Source organism: Lissotriton vulgaris, chromosome 3_1, assembly GCF_964263255.1.
Source record: "Lissotriton vulgaris chromosome 3_1, aLisVul1.2, whole genome shotgun sequence".
Classification (NCBI taxonomy): Eukaryota; Metazoa; Chordata; class Amphibia; order Caudata; family Salamandridae; genus Lissotriton; species Lissotriton vulgaris.
Genome location: NC_141689.1, coordinates 808,006,834 through 808,033,790, shown reverse-complemented (window position 1 = coordinate 808,033,790; position 26,957 = coordinate 808,006,834). Strand labels below are relative to the sequence as shown.

General features: G+C 42.7%; 1 pseudogene; it reads right to left on the bottom strand.

The window, feature by feature from the left end:
- Positions 1 to 970: 970 nt before the first annotated feature.
- LOC147727062 (proton-coupled zinc antiporter SLC30A2 pseudogene) lies at positions 971 to 20,677 on the bottom strand (annotated as a pseudogene).
- Between the last annotated feature and the right edge of the window lie 6,280 nt (positions 20,678 to 26,957).

Below are 26,957 nucleotides of genomic sequence, written 5' to 3'. Positions count from 1 at the left end.
GGCTGATGCTTGTCAGAATGGGACAGAAAAGAGGCTCTGGCACCAAATTAAAAGCAGCCCCATAAGCAGGGTCTGGTGGCTCACTGCACTAAAGCAGACACTGCAGGGGCCTGTGCTTGACCTCATGGTCACAGGTTTAAATCCCAGCAGGTCCACTCATCCTTTCATCCATTTGAGGTCGATATAATAAATAGCATTGACTTGGGTAACAATAAACATCTGTTATTCTGCCCCAGGACACCTTCGGGTAATTGTGCGGTTTGCAACTAGACCTGTTATGTTATTAAATATAGGGCAAGCAAATCAAATAGCTAAAAAAAGTGGGCCACATTTGCAAAATAAGTAAAACTTAGACATGCTGTAGGATGGTGTTTTTCAAGGTATGGAAGACTACCTGGCTATTTGTGCTGGCAGCAGGCAAGGTTTGGTACTATCAGAAAAATTAACAATAAAAAGCAGCCCACCAGCCAATAATATCGGCACACAAATAGCCAAAAGCCCACAGACAAGCATTGGCACAGACTACCAACCAATAAAATCGTCACACAAACAGACCACAAAACAACCATGCATAACATCCTGAGTGGCCACACAACACCATGGGACAGTCAAGGCCTCACTGTGGAGAGGTCAGAGCTGGGAAGCCAGAGCTGCCTGTGTCCCTGAAGAGCGCACAGAGGCCAGTGAAAAGGCGCATTGTGGTCCAGCCCACCTCTGGTTCAGTCAGCACAGGCTCAGAATGGACCAGCTTGAGAGGCCGAAGCTTAAATGGGGCATGGCAGGGGAGGTTGGTGAAAACTATTGGATGTTATATTGAAGTGAAGGCAGGAGTCCGAAAGCAAGCATCAGTGTAACAACAACCTTTTTTGTCAAAAGGCCTCCTGCACCTCTATCTGACTTTTTCCCACAGACAGATGTGCTGCACAGGTCCATCAAGCGAGCCTCTTTGCTAAGGGCGAACAGGGAGTCTTCAGTCAGAGGGGTCTCGACATTCAGAGCAGTCTTTCATATCCTCCAAGTAGTTCTCAATGTGGAATCTGGATTGTCGTGGTGTGGAAGTTAAATTTGCTCTGTAACTGGGTGCTGGCTTCTTTGAGCAATACCTGGGCATCAGCATCTTCATTGATCGCAATGTGCACCAATGGCACTGGCTGCGATACAGTTAGTGCCCAGATGGGCTGGATGTGCAGCGCCTTCAGTCTCGGGATGCGCAGCAGAGATTCCTTCACAGCACTGAAGTCTACTCTACGCCCCTTGAGTCCCTTCCATCAGTACGAGCAGCACATCCCTCAGTATGGCTAGAATAGTGTGACCCCCAGACCAGGATGGAGAAGATGAGGAACGAACAGATGGGATCCACAATTTTATACTCTGGCTTTAAGTAGATGACGTAAGAAGCCACCAGTACCCCAACGCTTTGCACCAGGTCCCCCACAACATGAATGAAGGCAACTCACATACTGGTGCTCTGCTCCTTCTCGGGGTGGTCTTGTGCGAATGTTCATGTGATCCGTCCGTAGGGCCATTACTATGACCATGCCCAGTCTGATGCAGGATAAAACCCACCATTACGATGTTAACTGTTCATAATGGGGAGGTGATCAGCATAATATTTCCTGCCCAATCTCACCACGTGCTTCCGGTGCCCTCTCCCTGCCTGGCTCCATGCCCATGCAATCGCCCCCTGCACCCTGTCCCCTATTTATGTTCTCTGTCCTCCCCTGCTCTCACTCCGTGCTTCCGGTACCCCCTGCCTGTCCGGCTCTGTGCCACAGCACCCTGCCTCTGTCCCACTCCCTACTCGCTGCATATCCATAGCTAAGGTCCCTGCACCCTGCCCTGCTCACCACTGTCCTCTATCGCTGCACTCCCCCCCTGTCCCTTGTTCTGCCCAACATGTCTGCCTTTCTGCCACTGCTCCCTGTCCCAACCCCTGCACTCTGTCCTGGCTCCTGGACATGCTCTCTGTTACTGCACCTTGCCCATGCTCCCTGCTCCTTCTCTAACCCTACACTGCCCTTATCCTGCCCTTGCTCCTGTCCTGAGCCCTGTTCACTGTCTCACCCTCACTCTTTCCTCCCCCCCCCTCCCCTCTCCCGGTCTATGCCCTCAGTCTGTCGGTGAAATCTCGACAATCTTCTCGTCGAACCCTCTGTGTCTCTCCATCCCCACTGTCTCTCCCCAGCCCCCCTCTCTCTTCCTGTCCCATCTTTCTCCCCCAGGCCTCTCTCCGTCCTGCCTCTCACGGTATCTCTGCACCTCCACTGTCTCTCTTGAGCCCCTCTCTTGTCTGCCCCTCACTGTCTCTCTCCGCCCCAACTCTCTCTCCCCAGCTCCCCTCGCAGTCTCTTTCAGTCCAGCGTCCCCTCTCTCTCTCTCACTCGCTTTCCAGCACCCCGGTCTCTCCCTGGCACCACTGTCTCCTCCTGCCCCTCTCTGTCCTGCCCCTCACTGTGTCTCTCCAGCGGCCCCTCTCTGTCTCTCTCCGGCTCCTCTATCTCTCCCCAGCTCATGGTCATGATCTTGGTTGCTGGCCGTGATGACATCCATAGTAGCGCAAATACACTGATCATCATGCTGGCAAAGTCAGTCAACAGGTGTGCAGCATCATTCATAATCGCAAAGGCCAAGCTCTGTGCCAGATATACACTTGTTATTGGATTGGCGCTGGTGAAGTCTCCTCTTCTCATCGCCTTGTATGCCGCTGTGTTGCCGGTTCGGCCGTGTAAACGAGTGCTTGTCCCGCCTTAACATTAACTCAGTGCGGGTTTGGGCTCGGAATATGTCCCGAGTGGACTACGGATCTCTATACCTGATCCTGACCTGCTTTGCTCCAGTCTCACTCTGGTTCCCCCGTCCCCCTCTAGCTCTGTCCCGCCGTTGCTGTGGTCTCAGAGCTGATAGTGCCCGAGCCCAGCCTGCGCAAAGGGGGAGGAGGGTGTGTGTGTGTGTGGGGGGGGGGGAAGGGGTGCAAACACCAGCTGCAAAGTCCCCTCCTGGATGACCTAACTAAGAGTGTTGTGGCTTACCTGCTGCTAATCTGGTGTGGAAGGTTTTACCCGCGGGTCCCGGCAGTTCTTTTGGCCTGCAAACAGCTCCACAATGCTCCCCCCTGCCACGCCTGCTTGATCTCCGCACTCGCACAATGGACAGTGCGGTGCCAGTAATGAAAAGGCAGGGGGCGCGTGCCGGCGTAAAGCCGTAACAGTCCTCACGAGATTCTGTCGCCCTGTCACGAGACTGCAGGAGAGGAATGTCCTCCTCTTCGGCCCGCCCCACCCCAGCTAATTAAGTACAATCTAATTGGAGCAGCTGTGTTGGGTGAGGGCGGTCAAAAGACACGGAAATAAGCCTAAAAAGCCCAAATAAAACTAATGGGCTACTAAATTGAGCAGCACTCTGCGAGCTACTCACAGGGTCTCGGCGAGCTACCGGTGGCTCGCGATCGACCGGTTGGAGACCCCTGGTCTAGCATATTGTAACGTCAATAGTGAGGTTTATTCCAATACCCTACCTAGCTCCTCTCACCCCAAAGACATTTGGGGTCCCTACAGGGCATATGTGGAGTCCATTCGCCACAAGTCTGACACATTATTGGAACAGGGCATCACCCCTACTGGGATGGGGTATGCTGATTACTACTCATTCATCATCTGTCGCCCTGAATTATTCCTGGCCTAGCAGCTCTCGACTCCCTATTTGTACATGGTCCAGTCAGTGATTAATGGGTTTTAATGGGATTGTGATCACACTGAGGAAGCAACAGGAGAGGCTGATTGGAGGAAGGGAGGTGGCCATAGAGCTTGTGATTTCTGTTCATTGCGTGTATCCTTGCCCTTATTCTTTTAATCGTTGATATTACCAAGCCAAACTTTATATTGTTATTATATACTCTGCAGCACTTTTTATGACTGCTCTGCCAATGACTGTGAACAGCTAAGGTTCTATTGCTATGCTATGATCAAAACCGATTAATAAAGTTTTTTTAAAAAGAAAGAGCTACACTGTAAGTTGGATGACTTACAGGGCATCTTTTTAGTTGGCTAAGAAAAAAAAGGCAGACTACAGCTAGAGGAACTTTTTTCTGTCTGCCTTCAGCCCCTGACTTCCTCACTCCTTTACACTCATGCGGCAAGACTAGCATATTTTTTACACTTTTTGCACTTTCTCTCTTTTTTACCCCAAACTCTGTACCAATAAATCAGGACAAGGCACCTCCAGCAAAGCTTTGACAGGCTACAGAAGAGAGCAGTCTTAGGAGTCACTTCTAGTCGCTGCCTGAAAGAAGGGCTGGCAGTGCATGGAGGACGCAAAGCCACAGAGTTTAGGGAACTTGCAGAATGAAGTATGGAAAACTGAGGATTGAGAGAGAGACGGATTAAAGGAGAAGGAATCATTTTGAAGTATAATGGGTACAAATGGTCTTGATGGTTTTCTGAGAAAGGTATCCTGTATTCTCTTCTCGGTTAGCAGATGACCTTTTTTGACCCTCAGGCCTTCATTAAGATGAGAGTAGGAAAGCCTCTGACCACCGGCTGGAGGCTTTCCCAGCCTCAGCGTGATTTCAGTTTCGATGAGAAAGGTATCCTGTATTCTCTTCTCGGGTCAGCAGATGACCTTTTTTGACCCTTAGGCATTCATTAAGATGAGGGTAGGAAAGCCTCTGACCACAGGCTGGAGGCTTTCCCAGCCTCAGCGTGATTTCAGTTTCGACCGCTGCATTAGAATGCAGGTGGTCAAAACTGAAACCGGTCTCTCATTCCAGCTGGATTCGAATGGGCTCTAAAAGCCCGTCGGCCAATAGGAGACCAGCCTGTAATCCCTATAGATGGTGTTTCCGCCTTAGGGATTACGATGTAGGTTTTCAAACGGTTTTCCATGTTGGGCTTTCCAATAAAGAAATGGTTGGTAAGCGACATTCGGGGCCCCTAGTGGGCCCCCTTCATCCTGCGACCTCCGGTTGGGGGTTGAGGGTACACGTAAATCCCTGCACTGCATGGCAGGCACCTTGAGGTGCTTGCCACGCGGTGCAGGGATGAACAGATTCTCCCATTTTTCTATGTAGTCGCATTGTTATTGCGATGTTGGGACCTTCACCGTAATTAGGCCCAGTGTACCCTTCTGAGTCAAAAATTCGAAGAAATTCAGGAACAGTCCTCAGTTTGTTCTAAGGTGAACTCAAAAGCAGTCATCTTGTCTTCTCAGATTCTGCTAGCACTTTGAGCTGTGAGTGAGAGAGCAGTTTCAAAAGTCTGACCGACTACTGATTGACAAATAATTTCAGAATGTCTTTACAGTCCCAACCACCATTTCTGTGTGATTCAGTTCTTGTGGCTTATAGCTAGAAAAAACTTTACAAGGTCACGGGCCCCATGTACAGGCATTTCTATGGTCACATACACTCATATTCAGCCTCTGAAAACACAAAAATGTGTTTGAAATTATGCTAATCTCATTTTAGGAAAATATATGTTTTTATTTACTCATTAATTGTAATGAGACCCCACTCTGATTCGGTATTTGGATGGGGCATGTTAGAGGTGTCCCTTCCAAACACCAAATCGCTATGCAATGTATTGATGTCTGCCCAATGAAATCCAGTTTCAAAACATTGAAAAATTACCAATTCCCATGTTGGCTTGTTTATGAATTCACAAAAATGAATGTAAAATAGTTTGTTGGGGAGCAGGCAGTCGTCACTGTAAAACAAACATTTCAATAAAACAACACTGTTCTTTTTAAATTCAGCCTCGTTTTCATGAAGGAACTTTAGCTTGAAATGACATATATTTTAAAATATTTTAGTTCTTTAAATTAATTTACTATTGTGTTTTGTTTCTTAAATTATTGACTAAGTGTGTTATTATTTAGCTTTTTAAATATTAATTTTAACATATTTTAATTATTATTTATCATGGCTGAATAAATGTAAATGATTTAAATACATTTTATTAAAATATTTAATATTTATACGTTTGTTTTTTTTCTATTTAAAAAATAAAAGTTATGGTAAATTTGTATTAATTAATGTTTGTGTGTTTAATGATTGTGCTGTGATTTAAAATACATTAAAACTTATTTTATATTAATTATGTTTACTTTATACAGGTATATGTGTTTAAGAAATCAAATTTAACAAGTGAATGTGTTTCTTTTATTTTATGTTATTTTTTTAATTTAATTAAAAAACTAATTTAACTTTTAGTTCAAATTATTGTAACGTTAATAATGAACTATTTAGACACGCTTATTTGACATTTTTTACTAAAATATTTTTTTCATTACGTTACAAGTAAAACATCGATACCACAACATTTTTGTACACACAATACTATTGTGGTTGATATTGCTTGATACAACCAAACATACATGCCCAAGATATTTTCTTTAAAGAGGAACCTTGATACTGCATTTAATAGTACACCTTGTGAACATAAAATGTCAGCAATGGCGGGGTGTGGCCAAGCTACTACCAAGAAGGCTGCGTAGCTCTGGAGCTCCGTCGACTTCCCCGAAGGTCCGGCCGTCTGGACGGCAATGGCGAATCATCCTTGGCAGCTGGGACACAGAAATAAACCGGAAGTGGTTGGCACGGCAGCGATGCGCAAAAAGAAATGTAAGCGGAGTGCAGCATCGGTGGGAACGAGGAGCTGCGTAATGGGCCCTGAACACAGCAGAAGTTGGGCACTTGATTGCGGTGCAGCATAAAAATCGAGCGGCCAAGCGCTGACCTCGTCCCGCTTGGGGATGGACGGCAAGATAACAGTGCGCATGAACAACAGCACCCCATCCAGCGGTCTCACCGGATGGAGCAACAGTGGAGCTCATAGCGAAAGGCACGGATCGGCGAGCAGCAGCACCAGTGTGAGGACGAACCTGCTCGGCGTTCATCTGGAGGCCTCACAGTGAAGAGAGTCACGGGTGAGTCTGGGGCTGTTTATTCGGCCGGATAGGGGCAAATTGCATCACTACCTGCGGCCCCCTCCCCAAATCCGCTCGACTCAATGAGCTGCCACGACTGAGGCACGCCCAGACCCCCTACGGGCAAAGACCATCTGGAACCCGGCTTGGGGATCACATTGTCCTGAATGGACACTCTATGCTGCTCAACGGGTGAGTATGTAGTAAAAACACCTGGACTTGGAGTATACAGCTGCAGAATGAATTGGGCCTGGTGTCAATGATCCTGTACCTTGTATGAAGGGTGGCAACAGAGGACGGAGGTCCAACATAGAGGGAGAGTGACAGTATTACAGACCAAAGAAAGCCCCAGTTCCCCTCATTGAGAGTCGGTGAAGCGCTGAGACGTGGTCAGCGCTAGACAATGGCGCTGATATATCTCACCTAATCAACGTAAGTGCCCACCCTGGCTTAATATGGGCAAAGGTGACCCCAAACAACGGAAATTGACATTTGATAAAGTTGGTGGGGGGACTGAGTTCACCGGTGCCAACATGGCAGAGAGTGGGGACACCAATGCACCACCGCAGAATTAGCCACAAGACAGCGATGCATTCATGGCAGAACTCCAGGCTGGTTTCAAAGCGATGAACACACGCTTTGACGTGCTGGATAAAAGACTGGACAAAATGGGGTAAAGATTGAATCAATATGACGGGAGGCTGGAAACTGCAGAGGGTAGGATCTCGGACCTCGAGTACGGCTCCGTGCAAGCCACTAAATGTCTGGAGAGGATGGAGAAGATACTTAAAACCGTCGCAATGAAGAATAAAGGTTTGGGGGCCAGGGGACAATGGAACAACATACGCCTTGAAGGGGTCCTGGAATTCACGAACACTAGCCAGTTGGATGGATTTGTTGTGGCCCACCTGATCGACCTGTTTGGTCCGGAATCCTTTATGGCAACATTCGTTGAAGAGAGGGCGCACAGAACCCTGGGACCCCGGCCTAACCCTGGTTGACCCCCACCCCATTTTGGCACAGATTCTTAATTTTAAAGATCGAGACACAGCCTGGCATATGGCCCGAGACAGGAAAGCCTTGGAATTGCAGTGCTCATCACTTGCACTATATCCAGACTTCATTGTCATTGTACAGGAGGCTCGCAGGAAATTAGCCTCGGTCAAAAGTGCCCTGCCAAGGAAGGCATTAGATATGGGATGCTATACCCAGCCAGATTGAAGTGGATGTAGATGGTAGATCCCGGATCTTTGATTCACCCGTGGCTGTACAGGACTTCCTAAAATCTCGCAGCACTGCAAAGCAAGCCGGAACATCCTCCCATTCGGAAAGATCCGTCCATGTACCATACTCTGGCATGAGTGTTGAACTGTTCTCCACTAGCTGACAAACTAATCACATCACTGGGCCCCAATAAGCACTGTTTGTGCTGCATATTACAGTGTAAAAGTTAGCTTGTTTTCCACCACGGCAGACACAATTATTCATTCCTAAAATAATTATCTCAACTGGGGAGTAGGTGTAGCGTTGCCTCCCCCTCGTGCTTAGACACACTTACATTATTGGAAGTATGTTTGGGAGAAGTGATTTCCCCTACGAAGGCAATAATGGAATGGGAGGGGGGTGGGTTAGGGTTAGGGAGATAAATTATTAATTTTCATGTTATGATTGCAGATATATCTTAGAATTGCACAATTTCACTGTTGGTCCACAGTGCAAATTATACTTAAATGATAATTATGGTGGGTAGAGTCAATCACACAGAAAGTATCAAACTAATATCCTGGAATGTATGCAGGCTTAATGAAACACGTACATGTAAACAGGTATTGCATGATTCACAGCGCCACCAGATAGATGTAGCATTTCTTCAGGAGACGCATTTACCACCTCAAGTGTCTCCCAGCTTTGCAGCCAGCTGCAGATTGAATCGATATTTCACAGGCTAAAGTATGCTTTGTAGGCAACTTATACATCTAATTAGACACACACCTAGACAGTACAGCCACAACTCAAGATGCAAAACCTGAGGCCAGGCATACTTAGACTACTTTGAGGGAGGTATATCAGTTAACAGATGCATGGCGACACTTACATTTAGAGAACGCAGCATATGCGCCTTATTCAGCCCCTCACAAAACATGGACTCGCCTGGACTATTGGCTTTTTGCCCCCAGCATAGTCATGTGTCAGCATGAGATAACTCACCTACCACACACTTTGTCAGATCAAGCACTGGTGGTCGCTGGACACCAAAGGCCACGCTATGGGAAGCATTTAAATCATACTAATGGGGTGTTTGCATTTCCAAAGGCCCAGGGATACTTAAGGATCTAAGAAGAACACCAGCAAATAGGCGGAGTCTTGGACCACTGTGGATATGAGACGCCGGGCGGCATTACTAACCGAGTTTCAGGAAGTGGCAGAACCAGAATCCCATTTTGTCTGCAAATATGTGGTAGCAAGGAGATACGGAGAGAGGGCAAGCGCCCGGGGTGTTGTAAATAAAACAGCCATAATGTTAAGCATTCGCTGAAGACATGCTATTGTGTCTTCATTGTATTTTTCCCGCTCATACTTGAAAGTACGGCCGGACTCCATCTTGTTTTCTGGCGTCCATCTTAAATGCTACACTCCGCCATGTGCTCGCCACGAGGCAAGTCCTACCTCACTGACGATCAGCCCTGGAGTTTGCCCAGCAACAGGCTATTAATAGCTCCAGCTTGTCTAGCGCATGCCCAGTGCGTGTAACATCTGTTTCTGTTTAGAGGGGAACCGTTAACTCCACCCATGTATCGATCATGTTTAAGAAATGTCCATATAAGGTCATAAATCATGCTCTTGAGCTGTAACCGCCCACTTATGAGCCCCTTCTTTGTGTATAAAAGGGGACCGCATGTCCGAGTTCTTTGTGCTACCTTGTACAATACTGTAGAGTGTTGTGTGGGCTGTAGTACCACCTTTAAAGGTTTATTAAACTATATTTTTGTATTTCCAGTTTCCGTGCCAATTTCTTATATAGTCTGAGGACTTTGCATACAGAAGGGCGCACCCTTTAGTACTCACGGGCCTTGCTGAGGCCTGTATTCATCAATAGGCGCCCATCACGTGGGGCTCATCGGTGACTCGGATGCTCGAAGGACTGGTCGTGACGAAGGATTGGAACCTTGCCGGGGACGTGATCACTGCCAACGGCGCCTTTAGTCCTGGCATCCCGAGGTATTCTTCCTTCCCTTCCGATCTGACAATCTGGGAGGCGCCGGTCATCGACTGAGACCTCTTCTGTCAGTTTGCCGCGTAGTGGCCGTTTGGGCAAATTCGGAACTTGGCAGTTGGAACCTGGAGCTCTCTTGATTGGTAAGAATCGTTGTACGATCCTTGCTCCGAGCCTTTGATAGTCTTGTTTGGCAAGGCAGTTTTATACGCTTGCCCCGACAGAATTGTTTGATTGTTTGGTAGTGACTAGTCATATTATTGATCCTGTGAAATTTATATATGAGTTGAAACCCATATAGGCGGGCAATGTGGGGATATTTTTCCTGACCTGTGATTTTGAGCGGCGCAACGTTTTAAGTGCCATTTGATCATAATATTGCATATTCTGCATTGTTTTTTTTCAGACATGCCTGTTTTTAGCAATCTCCGTAAGTGATGCTGTTGTTTTGGAAATGACCGGTTGGTACTTGAAGAATCACAGCCGGCCCCCCAGAGGGGACGCTGAATAGAGATATGTATGTCAAATTTGGTCTTTCCCCCATAATGTACAGCACGTTGTGGAGGAAATATACAAAGAAGGATCCTGAGTTGCGATGGCCTATGTATGGATCGTTTGATTTGTGGAAAATTGAGTATGTGGAGCAATGTATGTGTAAGCGGCGAGTGAGGCAAGATATGTTTGAATGTATACGAATGTGGGTGAAAGAGGTACGAGAGCGTGAGAAGCGTGAGCAAGCATTGATTGAGAAAGAGCAGCGAAAGAGTGAGCGTGAGAAGGCACATGAGGCGAAAAAGCGCGAAGCAAAGGAATTAGAAGAGAAACAGGAGAAAGAACGTTGGTTGCAAATATCTGGCCAGTACCCTGTTCGTCAGCCTCTCTATCCTGTCCTTAATAAATCGGATGATGATTTTTTGTTATTAGATCGTTCACCACCGCCGTACGCTGGTCCGTCTGCCTCGAGTGGAGGAGATCAAGATCCTAAACCGCCCGGACAGAAAGTGGATACGCGGTCTATGCTATCGACTGAGCGTAAGGCTGAGCTTCGTAAGATTGCTCATCGGGTTAACAAAGATTCTATTACTCTCACTGACTTGTTGGCAGAACTAGAGTCATGGGAAGATAGGGAGAAATTATATTTTACTGATTATGTCGCTAGTGAAATAGTGCCAGCCTTTCGAAAATACTCTGAAGTTCTTGAATCAGACGAGGTGATAGCTGATGTTAAAGAATTACGTAAAGGTCTCTTTTCTCCTTCTCAGGTACCCGCTGCGATTCGACGGCTATTTGCGTTGTGGGATGACATGTTTCGGCTACGGGACGCAGCACGGAAACAGAAAGCTGGCGAGGAGCAATTGAATCCGGCTGGCGGCGGGAAGCAGTCGTCCATCTTTTACTCAGATAAGATCGACGCAGTGCATGCTAAACCAATGCGGGAGGCGGCACCCTTATATGTTCCTCCTAAAGGAGCGGGTACTAGTTTGGATAGAGGGTCTCCTGATGCTCAAGGGTATTTTATTTATAATTGGGTTTATACTCCTTGGAATAGGGCTGATGTTATGGCATTGAAGGCAGCATTACCTGACCCACGAAAGAATCCCGCAGCCTTTTATGAGGAAGTTGAGGGGGCTTTGAATTCTTGTACAATGACTTTGGCCAACATTGACTTATTTTTCAGGCTTATATTACCCCCAGATATGTGGAGATCAATACGAAAGGTTGATGATCTTCCGGTCTTCAAAGCTCGATGGAGGGATCTTGAGGATGAGGACAGGGAGAGAAAACCAGCACAGAAGCCGCCTCAATCCATCTTAGACCTCCCCGCTGCTATTGTAACTAAATTAAAAATGCTTATTCCCCCTAAAAAGATTGATTGGACTATGTTAGCGTCATGTAAGCAGAAGGTAGATGAATCAGTTTCAGATTTTTTCACACGATTTGAAGAAACATTTCATGATTTTAGTGGTCAATCACTTACGGACGACACGGGTCAACACCTTTTTGTTGATAAATATGTTTCAAATTTATTACCAAGCATAGCAGCTCGATTAAAAGCGAGTGAAAGTTCTTGGACAACTTCGACACCAGCATCCCTCCTGACGATGGCTCAGTATTACGAGGGACTAGAAGCGAAGGAAGGGTAGTGAGGAAAAGAAATCTAAAGATCTGAAAACAAAGGTTATGTTAGCACAAGTATATAGGCCGCCCCGTAGAGGTAATGATCGGGGCGGCAGGAATTTTTTTAGCGTTCCTTCAGGCCGTACTGATTTGGCCCGGGATCAATGTGCGTATTGTAGGCAGAAAGGCCATTGGGCGAATGAGTGTCAGTTGTTACGCGCTCAGCGACAGGAGCGTGGGCAAGGGTCTATGAGGGGTAGAGGAAACTTTGGAGGCCCTAGAGGCAACTCGAATGATCGAGCTAGTTGTGAATCTAATGTGCGATCCCGAGATGGGTCCAATATTTTTGATCAACAAAATCAGTACCAAATTTCTGATTATGCACCTCCCGAGCAGCACGATTCACAGTATGCATAGGATTGCGTAGGATGGGGTAAGGAACCAGTTGAAGTGCCAGTAGATCAGAGGGGTCCTTATGTTACAGCACATGTTCTGGGCTCTACTGATCGGTTCCTGGTTGATACAGGAGCTACTCGTAGCGCTTTGTCTAAAAAATTGGTTCCGAGGGCTCCCCTGTCTGGCTCAACAATTACGTCCATAGGGTTCAATGGAACATTTTCTGTTAGCCCACTATCACAACCTCTTGAACTTTATGTAGATCAGTTTGCTGCAGCATGTCCATTCCTACTCTCCCCAAAAACTCCTGATAATATTGTGGGCCTAGACATGCTCAAATATTTTCGGGCCACGATACGATGCTCCCCTGAGGGAGTACGTGTTATTTTGAATGATAATTATCCATCGACAGAAAGGGTGTACATGATTACTGTAGAGGCTGCACTGGCCTCTTTGCCTGAATCTTTATGGGCCACATCCGATACCAACGTGGGACAAATGATTATCCCTCCGGTGCACATCAGTGTAAAGGAGGTAGCTGTGCTGCCATGCCTGCCTCAGTATCGGATATCACAGGAGGGGGAGGAGGCGCTCATACAGATAGTGCAGGACTTGAATAAAGTAGGGGTGGTTGAAGAAGTTCCATACAACGTGTGTAACAGTCCTATCTTACCGATTTTGAAGAAAGATACTGATACCAGGATTTATCGATTCATTATCGATTTAAGGGAGGTTAACAAGATAGTGATACCTCAATACCCAGTGGTTTCCGACATTACGACACTCCTTACTTTGGTCCCGCCAACTGCAACTACGTTCTCTGTTATAGACTTGAAGAACGCTTTCTTTTCGATCCCTATTCATCCTGACAGCCGATATCTTTTCGGCTTCATGTTGAATAATAGATCGTACAGATTTTGTAGAGTTCCTCAAGGCTATACTGAGAGCCCCAGTATTTACAGTCAGGCATGAAAACGACAATTAGATTCTTTTGTTTTACCCGACGGTGTGGCGCTTATACAATATGTCGACGACATTTTGTTGGCCGCCGACACCCCTGAGCAATGTGAACAGTGCACTTTGTCCTTGCTTACCTTTTTGGCATCTCACAATCACAAAGTATCGAAAAATAAACTGCAATGTTGTAGACCAAAGGTAACCTACTTAGGTCACCTTTTGTCTAAGGAGGGGCGTGCACTCACACCAGATCGTATTCAAGCCATTTTAGACACACCAGTACCCTCCACACAGAAAGAAGTTCGAGCCTTTCTGGGTCTTACCTCTTTTTGTAGACAGTGGATTTTCGGGTTTTCACACATAGTTAAACCACTGTTAGGCCTACTAACAAAGGATACTCCAGTTCCCCTTCCATGGACAGATGAATGTGAGAATGCTTTTCACCAATTATGTCAGGCCCTTTGTTCAGCACCAGTGTTAGGTACCCCTGATTACACAAAGCCCTTTACATTGTATGTGCATGAGAGAGATGGATGCGCGTTATCAGTGTTAGTGCAGATGCACGGCGATAAGCAACGCCCTTGGGCATACTTCTTGGCAGTACTTGATCCTGTTGCTCGAGCGTTGCCTGGGTATTTTCGCTCAGTTGCGGCAACAGCTGTGTCAATACGTCAGAGTGAAGGGATAGTCTTATCTCATAAGCTGTTGGTATTGGTCCCCCATGCTGTTGATGCCCTTTTGAATCAGACAAAGACGCAGCATTTAACTAGTGGCCGTCTGACAGGATACGAGCTGACATTGTTGGCTCCTCACATAACTTTGAAGAGATGAGCAACACTGAATCCAGCTACGTTGTTGCCCTTCCCAGAGACTCAGCCTGAGGCACAAGAGACACATGACTGTGTCTTTGTGACTGAGGAACAGACAAAGGGTCGTATTGATTTACAAGATACGCCCTTTACAGATGTGGATAGAGAGCGTGGGTGGACGGGTCCTGTTTAAAGTTACCAGACGGAACCACTTCCGCAGCATATGCAATTACTACATTAGACACGATAGTGGAGACAGCACGCATACCACAGAAATCAGCTCAGGCAGCAGAACTGATAGCGTTGACACGAGCTTGTGAGCTTAGTGCAGGATTATGTGTGAATGTTTACACAGACAGTCGCTATGCTTTCGGAGTAGCGCACGATTTTGGCCTGCTCTGGAAGGAAAGGGGCTTTTTGACATCAAATGGAACACAGATAATGTATGGAGAATTAGTACAAAACGTTTTGACTGCACTGACGCTCCCTAAGAGGATAGCTATAGTGAAATGCAGTGCACACAAGAAAGTGACAGACAAAGTGGGACAAGGAAATGCTTTTGTAGATCGGGTGGCACGTGAAACTGCGATGCAGCCTGGCTCTACTTCAATGTATGTCGTGAAGTCACAAGCTGAACGGTGGCACGATGCTAGGGAAAAAGTATTAGAAATGCAAAAGACTGCTACTGAGAAAGAACGAGAACAATGGTCCAAAGATGGAGAATTGGACGATGGAGGAATAAGCAGATGGATAAGTGGAAGTTACCCACAGCCTTCGTACAACCTATGGTTCAGATGGCACATGAGCTGGCACATGTTGGAGCTTCGGCAATTGTGAAATTGCTTACGCAAGTTTGGGAGCATCCATAGATTACTAGCACAGCTAAGAGAGTGGTACAGACCTGCATGATTTGTCTTAAATACAATCCAGGAAAAGGGACACGAACTCCAGCAGGAAAATTGCAATACCTACTGCACCTTTCGAAGTATTGCAAATGGATTATATTCAGCTGGAACGCTGTAATAATCTGAAGTATGTCCTGGTTGTTGTTTGTAACTGTAATCAAGAGGGTCCACCTCAAGGGTTTTTTTTTGTATGTATCCTGATGACTCTGGAATACACACATTTGTTTAAAATACCCCTCACACACCAAAAGGGCCCTTGGTGTCATGCTTCATCATCGGGGTCTTCCCGCCCGGCTGCCGGACGGGGCAGTGCTGCGACAAGCGACTACGCTGGAGCCCCTTTTTAATGTGGGTGCTATGTGAGTGAATTGGAGTGAGTGTCAGTGGGGTCAGGAGTGATATGAAGGTGATGTTAAAAAATACCTGGCCTAGTGATACAAAAACTATTTAATAAACACTGGCTGGTATTGTTAAAAATGTGAAGTCGGAAAGAGTAAGCGGGGTTATGAGCTTACTTTCCTGTGTGGTACTCTACAGAAGTATGAAAATGATCTATTTCTATATGGTATAATAACCAAGAAAACAACAATACTCTTTATGGATGAACACCATATAGTCGCAACATTTCATTCATTCAATCCAGGTAAGTCAAGAATCTTCAATGGTTGAGTAGTAAGGTCTTTATTCTGTTCAAAAAAGCATGGATTCTATCTTCATAAAAACAATGTTGTAGCCGGTGCCTACGCGTTTCGTCCAAAAGGACTTCTTCAGGGCTACAAATAACACATATATACACATTAATTACAATTTATACATTTATACAAATTTCAAAGTCTATTTTTACTATCAAATATTTTTAAAAAAGGTCAAAAGAAAACGTTTTTTTATATATATACACTATTTACATACTTTACATTTGTGCGACTTTTTGAGATCAAAAAAAGACTCCATTGAAGACCACTTTTCTTACAAAGTTTCCAGTTTGTTCTAATTCGGGACTAAATTTTTTTTATATATGTCCTTTCCATAGGGTCACAACCATTTATCATAGATTTTACGGTACGGTGGGCAGAACATAACTTATTGTCAAAGCTGGAATGAGCAGTAGGAACAACATTTGGGCAAAGATTATAACAAATACTAGGATAGGCACTTAAGAACACCATTAGGGTAACCATTATTTTCTTTGAGCAGGAGCGCACTTTTAAAGTAAGCTTGACATTTCCCTTAAAAAAGATTAGTCCATGGCATTTTTTTCGTAGCATCAGAAAAGTCAAAGAAGCTCTGCCACTATGTCTGTACACATTATGTTCTAAACATTTCAGCATACCTTGATTTTCTATTCATTACAAATTAGATAAATATCTGCAATATGTCTTACCAGGTAAGTCACTGTCTTTATCTAATCGGTCGCTTCATCTAAGGAGTTGTCTGCGAGTTACTTTCTCAGCATGGTTTCACAAGCATTATGTTAAATATCTAAGAAAAATATGTATACAATTTGTTTAGATTGGAAATGTCCCTCCTTAGTTTCAATTAAAAGCTGGTGCACAAATGAGCAAACTCTCGTACAGTATTTATTATTAGGCAAATAGTTGTCAGCTATTGCATTGAATATTAGCCTACCTTGTAATCGGTAAGTATAGTCTTTTCGTTAGGGGTCCCGTATCTTTGAAAAGTATTTTCGTGCTGTCTTTAGTAAAGGTCTCTACTGAGCCGGATTATCGTAGGTCCAACTCACTATTAAGGGAAATGATATGCACTTCGTTTAGTTTATATTATAAACCGAGATTTGTAAGCATTTGCATAATTTAAAATGCGCTTGGAGCTAGACAATACATAGTTGCGTAGCCACCATTAGATTACCTAGGCCTGGCAGGTTTCTATTTGCTAAATAAGCCATATTTGTTGTTAATTCCGTAAAAATTCAGGCATTCATTAATTGAAAGTTAGCATCAGTTGTTTTAAGAAATCAATTCATTTCCTAGAGATATCGCTGTCTAAGGCATTATTTATCAAAAGGGATAAGGTTGCAATCCCTGAACATTCATTAATTGAAAGTTAGCATCAACTGTTTTAAGAAACCAATTAATTTCCCAGAGATATCGCTATCAAAGGCATTTTTTATCAAAGGGGACAAGGTTGTAATCCCTGACTCGCATCTTTTAGGTTTCATAAATTAAATTAAAGGGCGTCACAAATTTGATTCTAATGCTAGGCGCATCTGGCAAAGTATTTCCCTCGCACTTACTTGTTGTGAAACGTGGATCCCGAACTTCATGGCATCGTAACCCCATCCGCTTACAAATGGGTCTGGTTTCTCCTCGGTTTAAATAGCCCACTCTAATCTCTTAATTGAGCACAGCTGATCGTTTTCTCGGAGGGACGACACCCTTCGCATTAATGCATGGGCGCCATCTTACAGTGTAGCCAACTGCTTTGTTATTCAAGGGGGGTATGGCGATTTTTTGTAAGAAATAGCTCTACCAGAAAAGACAAAACAATATTATTTTATGCAGTTTTGTCTTAAAATTTATTGTTTGTTTATTCATGCATCTAAACCTGTCAGTGTTATACTCGGTTTGATGCATGAAATGACGGTCGCCATTTTGAGATGGTCTCGTTTCATGCATGGAAATGAGGCGAAGCCTCCCTTGCAGTTACCCATATTTTAACGGCAAGTGATAGAAAGATAACATTTGTTGGGGGAGATAATAATTATTAATGTTTCCTTGTTTATTAGCGATCGATAATGCCGATAGTTGTTTAAAAAAACTGGTGAGTCACGAGCGTTCCGGGCATATACTAGTATTGCATGCCGGATTAGATTGACACCATCTTGGAAGGGTTTACGTTATGGTATCATCGATGTCCAACAGTGGCTATTTATGTTTCTTTCAAGATAAATAAAAAGATGTTGTCATGTATTATATTCGAAGATCTTTTTTTTGCGAATATTGTCTTGTTCATTAGATATATTAGCCATGCCTGTTTATGGGCAAATTATTTATAAACCTTACTTTTTTATTTTATGCTATATTTTTATGGAGCATGGATGGATTTATGTTTTCTAGTTAAGTATCTATATAACGCTCCTTCCAACCTGCTAGCTGTTGATTCAGTGTGAATACAGGTATATATTGGAGGAGTATCTATAGTACCTAGATATATTGCTCAAAATAGCATATTTCAGTTGTCTACTTCTTAGGTGGGGGGAATATTTTTAGATTATATACCTTGTTTATAAAAAGTGATGTAACTCATTATTAATATTAAGTCCCAAAGTTGTAGCCCGTAGGCGACAAATCCATCCTGCCTCTGCCTTTCTCAGGTTCACTTCTCTGTTGCCTCCTCGAGGTGGGTTCTTTATGTGTTCCAAGGCATGGAACCATATGTCCCTTTTCTCAGGATGTTGTTCCTGGATGTGGACAGCTATTGGATATTTGATGTCTCTGTTTTTAATTGCTCGTACATGCTCTTGTATCCTGATTTTTAGGCTTCTGACACTGCTGCCCACATAGATTTTACCGCAAGCACATCCCAAAACATATACTGTATGGGTTGTGTTGCAATTTATGAAGGTTCGTATTGTATAGCTTCTCTGAGTATTGTATTTGAACTCAATCTTTTTATTGAGTCCAATCTTGCAAATAATACATGAACCACAAATATGGAATCCTACTGGCCTACTTGGTAGCCAGTTTTTAGATGAGGGTGTGCTATTGGTGTTGGTTACATAGCTTGGACATCATTTTTTCTTTAGCGTTTCACCTCTCCTGTAAACAACTCTTGGCTTGTCTGGAATAGTTCCAGCTGGCATTGGTCCAGATTTGAGTAGGTGCCAGTTCTTACGTAGAATATTATAGATGTGATCACTATATGCGTTATATTCTGTTATGAATAGCACTTCATCATTTTTATCAGGGCTCTTTGGTTTGGGTTTGAGGGTGGACTTTCGATCTATCTGAAGAGCCTTTGATTCTGCTTTTTTTTAAAACATTGTTTAGAGTATCCCCTCTCGGCGAAATTGTTTTGAATTGTACTAAGTTGTTTTAAAAAATGTGGGTTTTCACTACAGTTTCTACGAGCCCTGATCATTTCTCCGTAAGGTATTGCATTAATAGTGCTCTTGGGATGTGCACTCTCAGCATGCAATACACTATTGCATGCTGTGGATTTCCTATGGATGTCGCTGTGTATTCTATTGTCTTTTATATACAGTCTTAAGTCAAGGAAATCAATTTGCTTCTCAGAGTAATTCATGGTCAATCTTACATTGAACTGATTGTTATTGAGATATTCAAGATATCTAGTTAAATCCAGGACACTTCCATTCCAAATTAATAGAATGTCGTCTATGTACCTTCCGTAAAATATTATGTTATCACTCCATTTTCTGGAGCCTGGTCCCCAGGCATGCTCCGCCTCAAACAAGCCCATAAACAGGTTCGCATAAGACGGAGCAAACCGGGATACCATGGCTGTCCCCTGCTTCTGTAAGAACCATGTGCCATCATGCAGGAAGGCGTTCAGATCCAAGATCATACGAGCCATCTCCAGTAGCATGATGGTGTGTCCTAAGGTGCTGGCATTCCGTTTATAGAGGAAATATTTTAGGGCTCTTAAGCCACAATCAGTTTCAATGCAAGTGTACAGGCTTTCCACATCAAGTGTGGCAAATAGTAGATCTGGGCTGTCCCAAGGGAAATCTTCCAGTTTACACAGAACATCACCGCTATCCTTCAGATAAGCTGGTAAATTTTTTACAAAGGGCTGTAGATATTTATCGACATATTCAGCAAGGCGTTCTGTTGGCCCTCCATTCCCTGATATTATTGGCCTCCCGGGGGGAAAACCTTCCCCCCCTTATGGATTTTTGGAAGTACATAGATGCACGGAAATCGAGAGTCTCGTGCTTGTAAGTATCTATGTTCAGTGTCAGACAGTAATCCAGATTCATGCCAATCCGCTAGACGCAAATTAATATTTTGCTCAATTTTTTTGATTGGATTTTCAGTCAATTTCATGTAACAGCTTGTGTTTCCTAGTTGTCTATCTATTTCTTTTAAATAGTCGGAGCGGTTCATGATGATAATATTCCCACCTTTGTCAGCCTCTCGAATGACCAGGTTTTTATCGTCCTGTAGAGCATTGATGATATCTCTATCTTTTTTGGACATGTTATAGGTGTGCTTGCAATGCGAGTTAAGGCCATGATTATCCTCTAATTGATATAGCTGTTGTGTAACTTTGGTGTAAAAATCATCGATGAAAGTGTCCTGCGGTCTAATGGGTACAAATTTTGATTTTAGTCTTAAACCACTGTCATTGCTGACATCCTCAATTATGTCCAACATATTGGCTGTGTCTACAATGTCAATGTTGTCATTTTCCCATCCATAGTTGCCAAAAGATGCGTTGCATTTAAATCATTAATAGACATAGTCGACAGATTTGTTTCAGTACGCAGGACATCACATACAACAGATTGTTGCTCAAAAAATTTCTTTAATCTCAATTTTCTTACAAAATGATACAGATCAACATGTAGATCGACAAAATTGCAAGTATTGGTTACACAAAAGTTAAGGCCTTTTTGTAATGCAGCAGTTTCTTCATTAGAGAGGTCTCTATCCGACAAATTAACAACATGTAATTGGTTTGAAACAAAGAGCTTTTAATTGAAACTAAGGAGGGACATTTCCAATCTAAACAAATTGTATACATATTTTTTCTTAGATATTTAACATAATGCTTGTGAAACCATGCTGAGAAAGTAACTCGCAGACAACTCCTTAGATGAAGCGACCGATTAGATAAAGACAGTGACTTACCTGGTAAGACATATTGCAGATATTTATCTAATTTGTAATGAATAGAAAATCAAGGTATGCTGAAATGTTTAGAACATAATGTGTACAGACATAGTGGCAGAGCTTCTTTGACTTTTCTGATGTTACGAAAAAAATGCCATGGACTAATCTTTTTTAAGGGAAATGTCAAGCTTACTTTAAAAGTGCGCTCCTGCTCAAAGAAAATAATGGTTACCCTAATGGTGTTCTTAAGTGCCTATCCTAGTATTTGTTATTATCTTTGCCCAAATGTTGTTCTTACTGCTCATTCCAGCTTTGACAATAAGTTCTGTTCTGCCCACCGTACCGTAAAATCTATGATAAATGGTTGTGCCCCTATGGAAAGGACATATATAAAAATCTTTTAGTCCCGAATTAGAACAAACTGGAAACTTTGTAAGAAAAGTGGTCTTCAATGGAGTCTTTTTTTGATCTCAAAAAGTCGCACAAATGTAAAGTATGTAAATAGTGTATATATATAATAAAACGTTTTCTTTTGATCTTTTTTAAAAATATTTGATAGTAAAAATAGACTTTGAAATTTGTATAAATGTATAAATTGTAATTAATGTGTATATATGTGTTATTTGTAGCCCTGAAGAAGTCCTTTTGGACAAAACGCGTCGGCACCGGCTACAACATTGTTTTTATGAAGATAGAATCCATGCTTTTTTGAACAGAATAAAGACCTTACTACTCAACCATTGAAGATTCTTGACTTACCTGGATTGAATGAATGAAATGTTGCCACTATATGGTGTTCATCCATAAAGAATATTGTTGTTTTCTTGGTTATTATACCATATAGAAATAGATCATTTTCATACTTCTGTAGAGTGCTGGACATTGTGTCAAATTGTGTATGTTTGAGATTTTTTAGTCTCAGGGAGACCTAGGGGTCTGGATCTCCTGTCCTTAGCACCTAAAAGTTGCAGATATTAACGTGACACTAGTGGATAGGTGCAATATTGCATAGCCTCAAACCCCTGTGCTCTGTGTCTATAATACTAAATTATTGGGCTAAATTAGCACTATCCACTCACATTATGGATTTTGATGACAAGCAGGAAGAGATGCTGGGTGACCTATTTAAATCCAAAGGTCCCAGCGCAAGTGCTCCTAAAGTTTCAGCTCCTAAGAATGAGGGACTAAAAGAAAAATTCTATAAACTAGAGAAGTTAAAAAAACAGGAACTCGCCAAGTGGTGGGATGGGGCGACCCTGCGTAAATACATCGAGTATAAGAAAATACCCCGAGGACTCAGAATCCTCATCTTTCCAAACGTTGAGGATTTGGAACAAGATCTGCTGGACGACTGGGAGGAGGGTCTTTATGACGCCTCCTATCGTATGATGAGGATTCTTATAACTAATGCCGAAAGGAAGGTGAATAAGATAAAAGAGGAGATTTCTAAACTTTAAAAGGAAATAATGGATATGAATTTGAAGGATGCAACACTTAAAAACTATGACATCCTAAAAACGGAACTGGCAGCATATCAAGTGTATTTGAAAGAGAAAAAGTTGAAAAAAATCTTGAGGGATGAAAAAGATTATGCCAATGGGCGCATATTCACCTTCTCCAAAAAATATGATGATGTCACACCAAAACCAGCTACTGCACAGAATAGTACTAATAGAACAGCTAGTGTATCCTCAAGCAGTACCTCCCTGTCCTCTATTGATAGCGATCCGGGTGAAGGAACAAGTAACCAGAACACCTCTAGATCTTCTGTTTTTTTAAAAGAGGTCCAGCGATACAGGCTGGGAAACAAAATGAAAAACGCAAATTCAGAATCAGAAGGGGAGGGAGGAAACAGAAAACAAGGAGTGCAAACAAGATTACAGAGCAAGACCCAGTTGAGAAAATAAGAAGTGATATTAACAATCTCTGTGTTTCAAACCAATTACATGTTGTTCATTTGTCGGATAGAGTCCTCTCTAATGAAGAAACTGCTGCATTACAAAAAGGCCTTAACTTTTGTGTAACCAATACTTGCAATTTTGTCGATCTACATGTTGATCTGTATCATTTTGTAAGAAAATTGAGATTAAAGAATTTTTTTGAGCAACAATCTGTTGTATGTGATGTCCTGCGTACTGAAACAAATCTGTCGACTATGTCTATTAATGATTTAAATGCAACGCATCTTTTGGCAACTATGGATGGGGAAAATGACAACATTGACATTATAGACACAGCCAATATGTTGGACATAATTGAGGATGTCAGCAATGACAGTGGTTTAAGACTAAAATCAAAATTTGTACCTATTAGACCGCAGGACACTTTCATCGATGATTTTTACACCAAAGTTACACAACAGCTATATCAATTTGAGGATAATCATGGCCCTAACTCGCATTGCAAGCACACCTATAACATGTCCAAAAAAGATAGAGATATCATCAATGCTCTACAGGACGATAAAAACCTGGTCATTCGAGAGGCTGACAAAGGTGGGAATATTATCATCATGAACCGCTCCGACTATTTAAAAGAAATAGATAGACAACTAGGAAACACAAGCTGTTACATGAAATTGACTGAAAATCCAATCAAAAAAATTGAGCAAAATATTAATTCGCGTCTAGCGGATTGGCATGAATCTGGATTACTGTCTGACACTGAACATAGATACTTACAAGCACGAGACTCTCGATTTCCGTGCATCTATGTACTTCCAAAAATCCATAAGGGGGGGGAAGGTTTTCCCCCCGGGAGGCCAATAATATCAGGGAATGGAGGGCCAACAGAACGCCTTGATGAATATGTCGATAAATATCTACAGCCCTTTGTAAAAAATTCACCAGCTTATCTGAAGGATAGCGGTGATGTTCTGTGTAAACGGGAAGATTTCCCTTGGGACAGCCCAGATCTACTATTTGCCACACTTGATGTGGAAAGCCTGTACACTTGCATTGAAACTGATTGTGGCTTAAGAGCCCTAAAATATTTCCTCTATAAACGGAATGCCAGGAACTTAGGACACACCATCATGCTACTGGAGATGGCTCGCATGATCTTGGATCTGAACGCCTTCCTGCATGATGGCACGTGGTTCTTACAGAAGCAGGGGACAGCCATGGGATCCCGGTTTGCTCCGTCTTATGCAAACCTGTTTATGGGCTTGTTTGAGGCGGAGCATGCCTGGGGACCAGGCTCCAGAAAATGGAGTGATAACATAATATTTTACGGAAGGTACATAGACGACATTCTATTAATTTGGAATGGAAGTGTCCTGGATTTAACTAGCTATCTTGAATATCTCAATAACAATCAGTTCAATGTAAGATTGACCATGAATTACTCTGAGAAGCAAATTGATTTCCTTGACTTAAGACTGTATATAAAATACAATAGAATACACAGCGACATCCATAGGAAATCCACAGCATGCAATAGTGTATTGCATGCTGAGAGTGCACATCCCAAGAGCACTATTAATGCAATACCTTACGGAGAAATGATCAGGGCTCGTAGAAACTGTAGTGAAAACCCAAATTTTTTAAAACAACTTAGTACAATTCAAAACAATTTCGCCGAGAGGGGATACTCTAAACAATGTTTAAAAAAAGCAGAATCAAAGGCTCTTCAGATAGATCGAAAGTCCACCCTCAAACCCAAACCAAAGAGCCCTGATAAAAATGATGAAGTGCTATTCATAACAGAATATAACGCATATAGTGATCACATCTATAATATTCTACGTAAGAACTGGCACCTACTCAAATCTGGACCAATGCCAGCTGGAACTATTCCAGACAAGCCAAGAGTTGTTTACAGGAGAGGTGAAACACTAAAGAAAAAATTATGTCCAAGCTGTGTAACCAACACCAATAGCACACCCTCATCTAAAAATTGGCTACCAAGTAGGCCAGTAGGATTTCACATTTGTGGTTCATGTATTGTTTGCAAGATTGGACTCAATAAAAAGATTGAGTTCAAATACAATACTCAGAGAAGCTATACAATACGAACCTTCATAAATTGCAACACAACCCATACAGTATATGTTTTGAGATGTGCTTGCGGTAAAATCTATGTGGGCAGCAGTGTCAGAAGCCTAAAAATCAGGATACAAGAGCATGTACGAGCAATTAAAAACAGAGACATCAAATATCCAATAGCTGTCCACATCCAGGAACAACATCCTGAGAAAAGGGACATATGGTTCCATGCCTTGGAACACATAAAGAACCCACCTCGAGGAGGCAACAGAGAAGTGAACCTGAGAAAGGCAGAGGCAGGATGGATTTGCCGCCTACGGGCTACAACTTTGGGACTTAATATTAATAATGAGTTACATCACTTTTTATAAACAAGGTATATAATCTTAAAAATATTCCCCCCTCCTAAGAAGTAGACAACTGAAATATGCTATTTTGAGCAATATATCTAGGTACTATAGATACTCCTCCAATATATACCTGTATTCACACTGAATCAACAGCTAGCAGGTTGGAAGGAGCGTTATATAGATACTTAACTAGAAAACATAAATCCATCCATGTTCCATAAAAATATAGCATAAAATCAAAAAGTAAGGTTTATAAATAATTTGCCCATAAACAGACATGGCTAATATATCTAATGACCAAGACAATACTGGCGAAAAAAAGATCTTCGAATATAATACATGACAACATCTTTTTATTTATCTCGAAAGAAACATAAATAGCCACTGTTGGACATCGATGATACCATAACGTAAACCCTTCCAAGATGGTGTCAATCTAATCCGGCATGCAATACTAGTATATGCCGGAACGCTCGTGACTCACCAGTTTTTTTAAACAACTATAGGCATTATCGATCGCTAATAAACACGGAAACATTAATAATTATTATCTCCCCCAACAAATGTAATCTTTCGATCACTTGCCGTTAAAATATGGGTAACTGCAAGGGAGGCTTCGCCTCATTTCCATGCATGAAACGAGACCATCTCAAAATGGCGACCGTCATTTCATGCATCAAACCGAGTATAACACTGACGGGTTTAGATGCATGAATAAACAAACAATACATTTTAAGACAAAACTGCACAAAATAATATTGTTTTGTCTTTTCTGGTAGAGCTATTTCTTACAAAAAATCGCCATACCCCCCTTGAATAACAAAGCAGTTGGCTACACTGTAAAATGGCGCCCATGCATTAATGCGAAGGGTGTCGTCCCTCCGAGAATACGATCAGCTGTGCTCAATTAAGAGATTAGAGTGGGCTATTTAAACCGAGGAGAAACCAGACCCATTTGTAAGCGGATGCGTTTACGATGCCATGAAGTTCGGGATCCACGTTTCACAACAAGTAAGTGCGAGGGAAATACTTTGCTAGATGCGCTTAGCATTAGAATCAAATTAGTGACGCCCTTTAATTTAATTTATGAAACCTAAAAGATGCGAGTCAGGGATTACAACCTCGTCCCCTTTGATAAAAAACGCCTTAGATAGCGATATCCCTGGGAAATTAATTGGTTTCCGAAAACAATTGATGCTAACTTTCAATTAATGAATGTTCAGGGATTGCAACCTTATCCCCTTTGATAAATAATGCCTTAGACAGCGATATCTCTAGGAAATGAATTGATTTCTTAAAATAACTGATGCTAACTTACAATTAATGAATGCCTGAATTTTATACGGAATCAACAACAAATATGGCTTATTTAGCAAATAGAAACCTGCCAGGCCTAGGTAATCTAATGGTGGCTACGCAACTATGTATTGTCTAGCTCCAAGCGCATTTTAAATTATGCAAATGCTTTCAAATCTCGATTTATAA